This window comes from Chrysochloris asiatica, unplaced genomic scaffold (assembly GCF_000296735.1).
Source record: "Chrysochloris asiatica unplaced genomic scaffold, ChrAsi1.0 scaffold00083, whole genome shotgun sequence".
Lineage (NCBI taxonomy): Eukaryota > Metazoa > Chordata > Mammalia > Afrosoricida > Chrysochloridae > Chrysochloris > Chrysochloris asiatica.
Genome location: NW_006408601.1, coordinates 2,671,895 through 2,682,074, shown reverse-complemented (window position 1 = coordinate 2,682,074; position 10,180 = coordinate 2,671,895). Strand labels below are relative to the sequence as shown.

The 10,180-nt window shown below is 41.5% G+C and overlaps 1 protein-coding gene across 1 annotated transcript in view; it reads right to left on the bottom strand.

Moving 5' to 3' along the window:
- LOC102820530 (fatty acyl-CoA reductase 1-like) overlaps window positions 1-9,945 on the bottom strand; it is a 126,234-nt gene extending 116,289 nt beyond the window's left edge. Inside the window, exons 1-2 of the mRNA XM_006865775.1 lie at window positions 9,828-9,945; window positions 1,531-1,536 (exon numbers count right to left, since the gene is read on the bottom strand). The gene's annotated coding sequence lies outside the window, so the exon portion shown is untranslated. The remainder of the gene's footprint in view (window positions 1-1,530; window positions 1,537-9,827) is intronic.
- Between the last annotated feature and the right edge of the window lie 235 nt (window positions 9,946-10,180).

The window sequence follows — 10,180 nt, the reverse complement described above, 5'->3', positions numbered from 1 at the left end:
AGATTTCAATTTTGATTCCATCAATTCCTGGTGCCTTGTTCTTTGCCAATTCCTTCAATGCACCTTGGACTTCCTCCTTCAGTATCACTAGCTCTTAATCATATGCTATCTCTTGAAACTGCTGATAATTTCTTTTGGTACAGTGACTCTGTGTAGGCAAATTACTGAATGATGCAGAAAGCATCAAGAGAAGCTGGAAGAAATACACAGAGGTAATAAATGTAGTATACTAAAAATCATTCATTCTGAGTCACTGGGCCTGGGGGCTCAGGACCATAGTCTCAGGCAACATCCTGGTCAATTGGCATAATACAGTCACCAAAGCCTACATTCTCTATCCTGCTTTGGTGAGTAGCCAGTGGGGTCTTAAAAGCTCATGAGTGGCCATTTAAGGTGTAACTATTAGTATCTCACTGTCAAGAGGAATCAGAGTAATGAAATTTGAAGATGCATGGAAATAATTAGTCCAATGGACTAATGAACCATGGGGACAGAGGAACTAGATGGTGCTCAGCTACCACTACCAGCTGCTCTGAAGGAATAATATTAGAAGGTCCTGGATCGAGTAGAGGAAAATGTAGAACAAAACTCAAGCATAATTGTTGTTGTTGTTATGTGCCATGGAGTCGGGTCTGACTCACAGCGACCCTGTACAGGGTTTCGGAGGCGAGGCTGGTGGGTTGAATTGTTGACTTTTCATTTAGCACTCCAATACTTACCCTACAGTGCCATACCAGGAGTCTTTGGTGTTGTTGTTGTTAAGTGCCGTCGAGTCGGGTCCGACCCATAGCGACCCTGTACAGGGTTTCCGAGGGTGTAAATCTTTACGGGAGTAGAAAGCCTAATCTTTCTCCCGCGGAGCAGCTGGTAGTTTCGAACCGCTGACCTTAAGGTTCGCAGCCCGATTCGTAACCACTACGAAGCATAATTAGGAAATGTTAAAAACTCTTAGGTCAGCCCCAGTGTGAAATACTAATAAAAGCATCATGCTTATTGTATTTAACCAAATTAAATATTACTTTTATCTAACCCGTTAGATAAACGTAGAAGAATAAAAAGATTAAAGAAAAACTAGATGGTCACAGAAGTGACTTGTCCCATCAATGATCTGAAATAGCCAGTCATTAGCACACAGTAGTCACAAAGTACTAAAAAAGCACAGAATGAACCATCCATATTTCCCTCCTTATTACATTTTGCTTCCCATATTTCCCTTTTTGTTTTTTCCTTATTTCTCCGCACACACCTTTTTCCAAGTACATCTGCTTACCAACTTTTCCCCTCCAGCTCCAGATATATAAGGTTTTCCATATCCTTTAATTGCAGAACTACTTCTTCTGTTTTCAGAGAAAACACCTTTATCTGCCCTCCCCTTGGCATTGGACAACATCCCTGATACATTCTGTGAAACAGAACCTTATGTGATTTAGACATCGTGTGAAAACTGTATCTGGTCTTGCTCTTCGTCTAAGCCAAGCTTTGTGCCTTAGCAATGATCATCAATGTATTTAGAGGAATTCACTTTTATACTTGAACCTCAATCCATATCATTAACAATTTCTCCATATCGGATATAGGTCCCTCTCCCACTTTTGATAGCCTTATAACTATCAAAATTTCCCAGGTGGCACACTGCTAAATGAGAGATCAGCAGTTCAAACTCTCCAGCCACTCTGTAAGAAAAAACTGAGACTATCTGCTTCCATACAGATTTATAGTCTCAGAAACTATATGCATCATTTCAACTCTGTCCTATAGAGTCACTATGAGTCAGAATTGTGTCTAAGGCAGTGGGTTTGGGGATTATTTGTAGTTTTCAATAAAACTGATCCTTTAACAGGATAATTTTTCCTTTGTTTTTGAGGATCACTGTTGATTGGTGAGTGTGATGCCTTAATCATGAACACTAGTATTTACTGATTTTCCACCTGCAAGCTTGCAGTACAGTGAATACGGCTGGCCATGTCTTTCTAACTCCCATTAAACAACTTCTTCCTGATATGTCTGAGTAACAAAGGTGGGAGAAGACGCAGATAGGATTACACGAGTCAGTTGTGAGGGATTGCTGACAGGGTTCATTGTGAAATCTTGGAACTCTATTATGGATATAAAATGAACCATCTCAGAAGTAGGAATGGGGAAATCTCACTACCGTCAAAGAAGAGCAAGGAGTAGTGTGTGTCCTTTGGGCAAGGAGTTTCAGTGCCCAAGTGCAGAAATACGTGCCACCAGAGGAATGACAGATGAGCAGCAGCAAAGGATCCAGTAGCCAGAGCATGAGACAGAGTGGTGGCTTCCCAGCCTATGGAGCAAGTAAAGTTGAACGACATTGAGTAAGAGGCTGGCTTGCAGAGTGCGGTGCCTCTAAGCAATATATTCGGGGAGATAGGTTTACTAATCTAAGGCAGAGGCTTATGAAGTGCTGTGTTCAGTGGGCATTTATCAGCAGACCTAAAAGCTTTGAAATACTGCCAAGCAGGGCAGATGGCAGACCAAGGAGCTGAGAGAGAAAAACCTGTTTGTGGGCACACTGAGGAGAGACTGTCCTGACTAGAAGAGCTGTGGCCTGAACATTGCTGACCCTGAGTTGTAACCCATTGACTTCCCTAATAAACCCTTCTATGGCCCTTGTCACCCTTCAAGTTTGAACTTAACTCATCCCTGTGGCTCAACTTTTATCCAAGTGATAGATAGGTATAGAGAAGAAACACCACCACTAATGAGGTTTGCACACCAGAGATCTGAGGTTAAAAACAGCAGCATTTACCCAAAGACAAAGTTCAGAAAAAAGAAAGAATGGAAAAAGAAACACAGGAAGATAGTGGATTAAGTGGTGTTACACTGAAGGGACTGCAATCAACAAGCTAAAATTAAGCGTAAATGATTTGTTGAATGTAACTCTGTTGGTATGCGCTGTAAACCTTCATTCAAATCGCAATTTAAAAAAACTGCCAGGCCTTTCTTCTAAGGCACCTGAGTGGGTTCGAACAGACAAAAAAAAGATTAAAAAATCATTCCTTCTGATAAATTAAGATTATGATGCTACTTTCAAGGATACACATGCGCACACACACCAAATTTAAAAAAAAAAAAAAAAAAAGCAAAGGAGAACAGGAAAAGGAAGGGAAAGAAAGAATAGCAAAAAGCAGCAAATTTAGTTTTTAAGAAAAAGATCTAAGGTGCCCCCTTTTTAAATTAAGACTGCATATACTGGAAATGACTGAAAGTTCTCCTCCCCCTTTCATCTTAGAGGAGGAAACTAAAACCTGGAGAAGGAAGTGACTTGCCTAAAGTTACATATCAAGTTACTAACAAAAAAAATTAAAACTGAAATCTGCTGATTCACGTTCAATGTAGATTTTCCATATCATAACACCTTTTTATATGCCATAATAATCATTAAAAAGAATGTTCTATTTTATATAAATATATATTTAATTCTATATTATATACCATACTAAGGAATAAAGTTGTTGTTGTTGTTGTTAAGTGCCATCGAGTCGGTTCCGACCCATAGCGACCCTGTACAGGGTTTCCGAGGGTGTAAATCTTTACGGGAGTAGAAAGCCTCATCTTTCTCCCGCGGAGCGGCTGGAAGTTTCGAACCGCTGACCTTAAGGTTCACAGCCCGATTCATAACCACTACGCTACCAGAGTAGTAAGTAAATGAAAGAGGAGGAACAAGGCTGAGAAGAAGGTGCACGCAACAAACTGGTAAGACATGAAGACTAACTATATGTATATACCATACTTTCTTAATTCTGAGACACTTTTCACTTTAAGACACAGTATCAAACTTTCAAGAAGGAACCTAGATCCAGAGGGTGTGGAGGAAGATAGAATCTCTCCACTGAGTAGTATCCAATCTGTCTAGGCAGGGCTGATGAAAGGAAATGCGGATAGGTCTCTTGTGATACAATAGTGAATAACTGTTACCAGGACTGACTGTGAGGGTTGGAAATGTAAAGGTAGATGTTTTATAGCGAGGAGGGGAGTGATTAACTTTGCAGTCTAGGAGCAGAGGTCCCTGGGACCATGAAGGGAGAAGTGCAGAGAGCAGACTCTACCCAGAGAAGCAGTGATGCCTGAGATGGAACAGCTGGGGGCTTTAGACACAGAGAGGGAGAGGGGCTGTATGCTGACAACCAGGGGGCAGGCTTGTAGGGTATTCTCTTTGGTTGGTTGATGATGCATGGAGGGGATTGTAACCATGGCAATAAAACGATATACGATAGAATGAATGTAAAACTAATGTTCTCCCATGTAAACTATCACATAATTCACAATAAAACATTAAAAAAAAAAAAAAAGGCACAGTATCCCCTTCATAAATATCTTGAAATAGGCATTGCAAGCAAACTCCAAAGCAAGAAAATGTATTATAATGAACCCCATAATACACAAAGATCACCATAATACACAAAGATCAGCATCGTTTTTTTAGAGGCCATGTCATAGGACACATAAAATCCACAAACACAAAAAACAAGAGTACCATGTTGTAGGTTAACAAATAACTGAATACCTAAAGCTTTGTGGCATTTTTTTAAATTGTAGGAAACACTATAAGCAAGTCTTTCTTGATATTTGTCTCAGAAGCATGAAATTCACGGTTGGATTAGATAAAGAAAGGTTTGAATACCAGTTCTGCCACTTAGTAACTCTCTAACCTTTGGAAAGTTACCAACTTCCTGAGGTTCATTCTCCTTCATCTGTAAAATGGAATACTCATCTTAAGAGAATTTTGTGAAAATGAGCTGTGATGATATATTAAGGAAACAGCACACAGAGCCTACATGAAAACAGCACTCCCATTATTATTAGGTTGTTTCCTCTCATAATCCCTATGGGCCAAAGAAATTTTACTGAAAATGAGCTCCTACATGACTTACAGGAGTCCTGGTGTAGCACTGTAAGCTAATGTGCTGGACTGCAAAATTGGTATGAACTGCAAGGTTGGCAGTTCAAGCTCACCAGCCTCTCCAAGGAAACCCTATCCAGGGTCACTATGGCTCAGAACTGACTCTACAGCACTTAACAACAACAACAACAACTTGACTTATAAGATTTCTCCTCTATTTGGGAAATGTGGTCCTGTAAGAGTAAGCACTTGACCACAAGGTCTGTTTGAACTACAAGGTCAGTAGATCAAACTCCCCCAACTGCTCCTTGGAAACCTATACAAAGTTGCTGTGAGTCGGAACCAATTAGATGGCACTTAACAATAAAAACAATGATAACAGGGCAAAACCAGTAGGATTTGCTTTAGGAATAATTCTTAGGAGCTCTGGTAGCGTAGTGATTACGAATCGGGCTGCGAACCTTAAGGTAAGCGGTTCGAAACTACCAGCCGCTCCGCGGGAGAAAGATGAGGCTTTCTACTCCCGTAAGGATTTACACCCTCGGAAACCCTGTACAGGGTCGCTATGGGTGGGAACCGACTCGACGGCACTTAACAACAACAACAACAATTCTTGTATAAAAAGCTTACATTCTTGAAATTTATCTCTTTTCCCTCTCCAAAATGTGAATAGGAAACAATGAGCAATTCATAAGCACTTTAATTAAGCTAGTTACATACAAACTCAGCACTTTTACACTGTCAAACTGGGACTCTGTATATCAAAATAACAAAGGCAAACCCAATGAAGGGAGGACTACAGAACCAATGTGTAGGAATAAGTAAAAATCCAAAGCCAAAAGAAACAGTTCGCATGACTCAAGTCTACGTGTGCGCGTGCGCACACGCTTCAACCTTATATTCATGTATTAAATTCTAAGAAAACAAATGTTCAAGAGTATCAACACCGTATCTCCATGACTGAGATATTTTAGTAACTTGATTCCCCAGAATAAGCAAATGACATTATTCAGTATATATAGTTTCACAATGTTTCTATCAACAATAACCCAGTCATTTTCAAGATAAGAATATGTCTATCAAAGTAGCTGGTACAGATAGGTACTAAAATAAGATCATCTTTTCTCTATACCAGACATAGTTCAGACTAGCCTATTCACATACAGGTAGTCCCCAGATGACAAATGAATTCTGTTCCGTCTATCTCTATATCAAATTTGTTCGTAAATTGGAACACCTACATAGTTAGGTTCAGTTAGTCAAATGTCTAGTACTATATAATATATAGTGTTTCTTTGCATAAAAAACATTAAAGAAATACTTCCAGATATACTAGTAACATACAGTAATAATGTTTTGATGTGTGTCACAAAGTAATGCCCATTCCTCTAAATTTTAATGTAATAGGTTTTACAGGAGTTGGTTCTTAACATTCTAAACTCAGAGACTGCCTGTATTCCCTATTATCCCATTTCAGTTTAATAGTCCCCCATCATAAAAATAATACATGCTCAGTTTATAAAGTCTGGGTTTTAAAGTATCAACATTTTTAAATCATCCATGATTTCACCAAAGACTATTATACATTAGAAGGGGCCATACTATAATCTTTCTTGTGAGTTTAACTTTAATTGTGGCTATACCAAATATTTAATTTTATACAGAATACTTTCTACTAAGCATGATTAAGCTACTGGCCCATTATCTTAATATCTTCATTCCAGCTTTCCTGAGTATTTTGGGTTCTTCAAACTCTCAATGGTTTCTTCTCAATTTTTGTTCTTGAGTCTCTCACATATTTTGCTGCTGACCCCTTCTTTCTTAAAACACTCTCTGGCCTATGATTCTCTAACAATATATCAAGGGGCTTCAAAAAGTTCATGGGAAAATGATATTAAAAGATAATTAAATTTTTCCACGAACTTTCTGAATCTCTCTTGCATTCCTCAGTATTTATAGAAATTGTTTTAACTAAATCTTTTTATCCTTCACTGACTCCTCTTTTATTAACTCTGATGAGCTCTTCAAAATGACTCAAGTCTGACCTTTGGATTTTCTTTGATCCCCCATCATTTAGCACAATGCCTAGCACCAAGAAGATGCTCAATAAACTATATGTGGACAGACTTTGCATATCCTGACCCAACCATTTACTGGCTATATGACGGACACTAAAAAGTTAAATCCCTCAGACTGGGTTCCTTAATCTATAAAATACAAATTATCAAAATGAGATAATGGGGAGCCCAAAACATTGCCTAACGCAACATAGCACTCAATAAATTGTTATTATCATCAACATAATCTAGAACAGAGCTCAAAAATGTTTCTGATTAGCTTATCAATCACTCAATAATCCAATGTACTTTCACTATATCCTTTTATTATAACTATCATATAACTACCACATTTTTGCTCTTTACTACTTACTCTAATCCATTAAATGTTCAAATTCTTCTCTCTTTGCCACCAAATAAAACTATCACTTATCAACTTAACTACAGTAGATGTGGTTGATTTCCATGACCCTAGTTGCTCTATAGCATAGTGGTTATGAATCGGGCTGCTAACCTTAAGGTCAGCAGTTTGAAAACTACCAGTCGTTCCGTGGGAGAGAGATGAGGCTTTCTGCTCCCGTAAAGATTTATAGCCTCGGAAAACCTGTGCAGGGTCATTATGTGTCAGAATCGACTCCATGGTACTTAACAATAACAACAACAATTGCTCTCTGTGGGTTAATGCACCAGACTACAAAGCCATCTGAACTAAAAGGTTGGTGGTTCAAGTTCACCAGTCGCTCCTTGGAAACCCTATACAGGGTTGCTATGGGTTGGAACCAACTCGACAGCAGTTAACAACAATTTATCTTCATTCAAAACTTTCCTTAAAAAACATTTTTATTTTCTCACTTTTATTCACAGTTCCTTGTAGCAGGTCCAGATTATGAAAAATGTCATCCTCATTTCTTCCAATAACTCATGTCCCAACTCCTAGTTCAAAAGATGGCTCAAAACTCACCTCTTCCAGGAAACCTTTCCTGATTAACTTCACACCACTCAGATGGTTTGCTTCTTTGCTCCGAGTTGCCTCAGCACCTCAGCACTTAGATATTCTGTTTACACTAAAGATAAAATGTGATCAGTGAAGAGCATTACCAAAACACGATTCCACAAAATTATTTCTACATTCTAAAGAAAGGTCCATTTATCATTACGCTTTGCTGATCTGCTTACAAGGAAACATCTTGTACAACAAATGCCATTTTGGGTTTCTGTCCTTGATACTATGCTATTTTACATTTGTCAGTAAGTGTTGTAACTCTAGTTCTAGCCTCAAACAGAAATCATACTTCAGTGCTCACCATCCCCTCTTGCGTAAATCTACTGGAAACATGAAAGTGGGTCACTTTCTTCCCTGCTACCTCTTCTCTGCCCCACTCTACACCCACACCCAGAAATAAAAATCTAAAAGCTTAAAATAGAAAGACATAGTAGTAATACATACACTATATAAAAAAAAACAAAAACGCTCAACTATTTAGTTACAAAACTACTCCCAGGACTGTGAAAGATTTCTCAACAATGTATGACACATAATCCAATTCTACTACAGCAAAAGCGTTGGTCCTATACAGTAAGTAGTTACAGTGCTCCTTGAAAGATGAGACAGTTATCTTCCCTAAAGACTACAGACTTAGAAACCCGAAAGGAACCATTCTAGTCTGTCGTTATGAGTTGGTAGCTACTCAATGGCAGTGGGTACATACTAACATGACTGGGCCTACATGTTAATTCTCACTTGTGTCGCTGTAAACGATCCTGCATCATTATTTTGGTTTATAGTCTCCACAGCCAACTAGATGGTTGAGACACTTCCGTGGAGAGCAGATTTTCTCAAAGAATCCTCCAATGTTGTCTTTAACAACATTGCAGACATTTTTTTTTTTTAATGCAAAGCTTCTTTACTGTCATCCAATCAAAATCTAACAAGACACTTGTCATTACTTGTGAGAGGGTGAGTTTGTTTGCTGCTGAGGCCAAACAAGGAGGCGGAGGGCTGTGCTGGGGATCAGCCTCAGTTCAACAGTGAGAGTTAAGAAATCTGAGTGTTTGGCCTTCCATGAATTCCTGATCTGGCTAACTCCTACCTGAGACATGCGTCTCTGCAGCTACCAAAGGGGAGAGTTGTACTTGCTCACCTACTCTAAAAAGAGCCACACCCTCCAGTTACCCACACAGGAATCTATCTCGTTTGCTTTTCAACTTTCTAACTGGCCAACTACCGCCTCCTAGTTAAAAACCTCCATCCACAGCTCACCTAAACCCTTTTCCTCTCAGTCACCTTCCGGTTTCAGTGTATCTTGAACTCCACATCCACGTGTCTCAGTGTGCCCAGCGTCCTTAACCTTCAAAAGCCAACCAAGCCTGTCCTACCTTTACTCCCAGCTCATCTCCCCCCACCCATTCTCAATCTCCCTTTCCAAGAGACCTTTCTCCCTCCAGCACCCTTTTCTGGGTATCAGCCTTCTCCCATCACTTTCTCCCTACCACACCCGAATTCTTCCATCACAGGCCTCCTTCCACAGCCACCTTCGAGTACACGGGTGGAATCCTCCGTTAACTACCCCGCTCCACCATCGCCACCTCTCCACGGCCTCCCCACCCCAGGCAGCGCCCCCGGGCTCTGCAGCTGCAGAGCAGGCCCTTCCCGACTTCCCCAATAGCGGTCCCGACTCTCCCGAGAGCGACGGCCAGACCAAGTCGCAGCGACCACCAGGTCTGGAGATCGCGCCCGCCGCACTGAGCTGACGAGAATGGGGGTGGAGGCGGGGGCGGGGCGTGGGGCGTCCGTCGCCCCCGCCTCGGCCCAGCCTGCCGCACTAGCTCCCGCAGTCGCGGCCGCTGTCCGGACCAGGTGAGGAAGAGCCCGCAGCCCTGCCGCTCCGACCCGCGCTCCTGCCTCTCACCTAGACACAGAGCCTCGGGCCTCTTTTCTGCTGGCCGTCCAGCGATGGCTCTGCCTCCGCCGTCGCGCTCTCCTCACTCGCTTTTTCACCGCCCCCGACCGGCAGCTGAAGAGCGGACGGGCAGAGGCACGCCCATTGGCTGCGGGGAGCACTCGCGTCAGCCAGCCCCGACCCGAATCTCGGGATGTTACTGGCTGGCGTGGCGCCGCTCTTCCACGTCTCGTTGTGATTGGCTCTCTCGCGCCCCCTTACCGGGAATACCGCTCACCCTCCTGCCGGCTTTAGCCTCCCACCCCCGAAAGCCTGTTTCCATCTGGGCTGGAGGGGGGTGGGAGCCTGAGCCGGTGGGACGC